A 4,760-nucleotide genomic window follows, 5' to 3' on the forward strand; every position below is an offset into this window, starting at 1 on the left:
TGTCCAGGTCCCTCTGCAGAGCCTTCCTACCCTCGAGCAGATCAACACTCCCGCCCAGCTTGGTGTCATCTGCAAACTTCCTGAGGGTGCACTCCATCCCCTCATCCAGATCATTGATAAAGATATTAAACACAACTGGCCCCAATACTGAGCCCTGGGGAACACCGCTCGTGACCGGCTACCAACTGGATTTAACTCCATTCACCACAACTCTTTGGGCCCGAATATAGGAAATGCTCAAAAAATGTAGGGAAGTACAAAGCCCAAAACCTGTAAAGTTTATGGGCATCATGTTTTCTTGGTTTAAAAACTTGTACGTTTGCTAAATCTCCACATGCTAAGGTGTATGGAACATAGAAGCAGCTTTCAGGATATTAACTACAGTCATAATGCATTAATGGGCTGTCAAATCTGGGAAAGAAAGGTTTTTTTTTCTTCATACAGGTAAATGTGAGATCAGTTAAAATTTGTTTTATCATTCCATGAAAGAATAATCTATCAAGTCAATATGCACTTCTTGTTGCATAACTTGACAGTAATTAGGATGATAAAGTAAAAATATCTTTGTCTTCTGCCAGTGATTATTAAATCATCTTACATTTTTTACTTTAAATGATTTAGGTTTGTTTACAGATGTATAATAAACATAATATAAACCATAAGCAATTATATATATATGGCAATTGGGCAGCTGGAAAATGACTGTAGTTTTTAATGAGAAGTATGCTTGAAACTTCATTTGAAGAAAAAGAATTTGCAAAAGATTTTGAGAAACTTGGGTGGAAAAGCCACAAAGATGCATTTCCTAATAGTATTTTAGTTGTTTCCTGAAGACTGGAAGAATCACAATTAGTATTATTTTTTTTTCTATTTGCAAGCTTTATGTGAGGCTAGAAGTAAGATTTTGAAGGTCTGTAATATTTCCAAAGTCATATAAATAGTTTATAATTTTCAATCTGTAGTGTATAAAGTTTTCAGAAACCCACTTTCTGTCACCTTTTAATTAAAATTTTTATTGTTCCTTGAGACAGGTTCAGACAGACAGATGCAAGCTCATCTGTAAAGGCTCTGAGGTGGTTGGCTGTGAACTTGGTATAGGCCCAAAGCTGTCTAGCTACATCAGTTGGGATTTGTGCCCACTTTAACGTAATCTTACCTCTCAAGGGACTTCTAAGGAGGACTTTGAATGAGAATATGGAGCAGTTTTTGTGAGCCTGTGGGCTCAAATGAAAAGGGCAGCCTGGAAGGCTGGCGTAACTAGCCAATGCAAGGTATGACTTACTTTCTCAATATATGGAAATGTGGGTTGATAATGAAGTTTTTGTTAGATGCACTAGAGAACCAGGCCGGAACATTGAAGGGGATAAGCATGGGAGTTGATGGGAGGAGTACCCTCCACAAGCATCCTCATGGAGACTTTTTAAGCTGAGCCAAGTGATGTGATACAGAGGTAATTTTTGAGTAACGGACAGAACTTAGAGAAAGTGGAAATAAATGCTGTAAGTAACTATTGAATATTTGCCAGCAGTTAGCATTAATGGAGGAAATCTGATATCCACAACTTACTTTCACTGTCAAAGTAAGTAACACTGTAGTACTTCATCTTTAAAATGGATAATGACTCTCTTCTAGTGTTGGTGTACATGAACATTGTTGCTTTACACTTCTGGAAAATAAGTAAGCAGAGTGTAAGGGACTTTGAGGGCACTTCAGCTGTGACTCAGGTTCAAGACACTAAGTTCTGTTCCCTAGGAAGTCTGTTAGATTTTTTTTTTTTTTTTTTTTTTTTTTTTTGAAGTAAATTCCAGAAGCCTGGAACGGTAAGTGTGAATGAATCGCAAATTATCACATGCCCGAAAGGCTGATTTTGAGTAGAAAATGGTTTCTTAAGACTTGAAGTGAGCCCTCCTCTGCTGAAGTCCAGAAGCCAGTTTTGTTACTAGTTGCTTCTATTATGTGTTTAGAAATTTAAGAGCTTTTCTTAAGAGCATTGATGTACAGGAAGTATAGGAATATCATTTACATAGTATATTTGCATTAATAATTGTCCTTATTTTAAATAATATATGATATTACCCAAAGCAAGAGAAAAGGTGCACTATAAACAAGATAAACAGCCTGAAATGCACAAATTGAGCTGAGATTCTTGATTAAATGCTTGAGGGAATATTCATTTTCTCTGCATGCTTCTGTAAAACTCCCATTTTTCACTGGCAGTTATATATAAACAGAATGGCACTTTCAGTCAGTATCTGTATCTCCTCTCCCTGGCTCTTTTGGTTTTGGCAAGTAAAAAGATGTATCTGAGCCAGGGAGTTTGTAACACTGGGGCAAATGGAACCTGAAGAATCGGAGATAATGAATCAATAAATATACCAAGTAACAAAACCCTTGTCATGCCAGTATTTTCACTGCTGTATGCTTTCTCCCTGGCAAGTGGCCACTGTCATACTGGGTCCATTCCTGTTACATGATAGGGAATAATAAAAGTATCTCTAGAGTATTAATGTGACAAATCCCAGTACTGGATATGGATAATGAGACCCATATTAATCCTTTATGACCTTTTGTAATAAAGCTTCACTATATATCAATTTACATTTTCCAATCTTTTCTCAGAGGATAAAGATCTCTTCTCACTGTGGCATTTTACAGAGATGGCAGAATCCAACCCATTCAGCATAGAATTGAACATGTAATAGTGTTTACGTTATTAGAGCATCGTTACCAATTTTAGCAGTACATACTGGATTGAAACACGTGCACATAACTTCCAAAAAATACAGGCTTGTACTGGTTCAGCCGATATAACGTAGGACTCATGAAAATCAGGGAATAGCTAACCAGTCTGTTTTCAGGGAGTATCTAACATAGCTGTTTTAGAAAGGTCATAGGAATTAAAATACAAGAACAACCACTTTTTGCTCATCTGCTGACTGTAAGTGAATGTCAGCCTTTATACAAGTCTGGGGGAGATACTGGTCTTCTACAGTTCCTTTAGAGGAGAAATAGAAGAATTTAAGTAAAGATTGTGACTGAGGAAAAGTGAGTAAGGTTCGGTCCTGCCATGACTTTCCATTCCAAAGTACAGAAGAGGCAGTCTGGCTGTGCTACATTGCTGTCCAGCAGGTGAGTTGTTTGCTATTGCATGTTGCTTATGTGTGGTGAGTCATATTTGGTCTGTATCTCTCCCTGCCCTCCTCTCCCACTATGCTTAAGAAGTGATGAAAATGGAAAGTGATGTTATTTTTGAACATATAAATATACTTAAAAAAAAGCAGAACCAATGACGTTCTGATATATTTTGACACAGTAGGATGTAGAGTGACTTTTAAACCAGAACCTCTGAACAGTGTAAAACTGTATATTCTTCAAGAATGATATTTCTTGAAGGTGTAGTAACTTGAATTTTTTCTCAAGTTATGAGGACTGAGTCAAATAAATGATATTTTATAGTGCACAAGTAACAATGTCTTCCCATATCATTTAAGTTTTTTTGGGGGGAAGGAGGGAGGAGAGAAAAGCTTTTAAAAGACTAATGATTCTTTTGTCACATGGTGACATGCCTGAGGATTCCAAATCTTACTGATTCTGTAGATTGTATTGATTGCCTTTTTAAACATTTGTAATCTTTAAATGCTATAGGTCAGAGAAGATGACACCAGTTGTAGACACTGTTATATCAGTCACAGAAGAATGTAGTGACAATTATTGACTGTGTGATAGTGATCAAAATTTGTCCAGGTAACTTGCATCTTTCACAAGTGACATTTGAAATGTATTTCAGGCATGACACTTACTGTTCTTAGTACACATCCTTGGTACACTTATGTAGTGAAATATGCATTCACCAATATATAAGGCCATCATGGAATGATGCAACCAATAAAAAAAAAAAATCAATCTTGGGAGTTTCTGGAAGCTGTTAGGTTCCCTTACATTTCAAAAATAGTCTGTAAAATTAGTACTGCATATTAATGTTAAGGCAATAAAATAGTTTAGTGAAGCACCTGCTGTACTTTATTTAAGAGTCTATTTCTGTTGAATGGGAGATGCTGAATTATCTAAAAACCTTCATGCTTTTCCAGACTTCCTGAAATGCTGTCTGTGTTGTGTTTGTGCACAGTAAGGGAAGTTTTTCAAACTGAGGCTATTAAAACAAGCAGTTCATGAAATACAGAATCATAGAATAGTTTGGGTTGGAAGGGACCTTTAAAGGTCATCTAGTCCAACCCCCCTGCCATGGGCAGGGACTTCTTCAACTAGATCAAGTTGCTCAGAGCCCCGTCCAACCTCACCTTGAGTGTTTCCAGGCATGGGGCACCTACCACCCCCCTGGGCAACCTGTGCCAGTGTTTCACCACCCTCAGCATAAAAACTTTCTTCCTTATGTTGTCTGAATCTACCCTGTTTTAGTTGAAAACCATTCCCCCTTGTCCTGTCGCAACAGGCCCTACTAAAAAGTCTGTCCAAATCTCTCTTATAAGCCCCCTTTAAGTATTGAAAGGCTGCAATAACGTCTCCCCGAAGCCTTCTCTTCTCTAGGCTGAACAACCCCAACTCTCTCAGCCTTTCCTCATAGGAGAGGTGTTCCATCCCCCTGATAATTTTTGTGGCGTTCTTCTGGACCCGCTCTAACATGTCCATGTCTTTCTTATGCTGAGGGCTCCAGAGCTGGACGCAGTACTCCAGGTGGGGTCTCGGCTGAGCAGAGTAGCGGGGCAGAATCACCTCCCTTGACCTGCTGGCCACGCTTCTTT

The sequence above is a fragment of the Aptenodytes forsteri genome, unplaced genomic scaffold (genome assembly GCF_000699145.1).
Source record: "Aptenodytes forsteri isolate BGI_AS27 unplaced genomic scaffold, ASM69914v1 Scaffold13, whole genome shotgun sequence".
NCBI classification, from domain to species: domain Eukaryota; kingdom Metazoa; phylum Chordata; class Aves; order Sphenisciformes; family Spheniscidae; genus Aptenodytes; species Aptenodytes forsteri.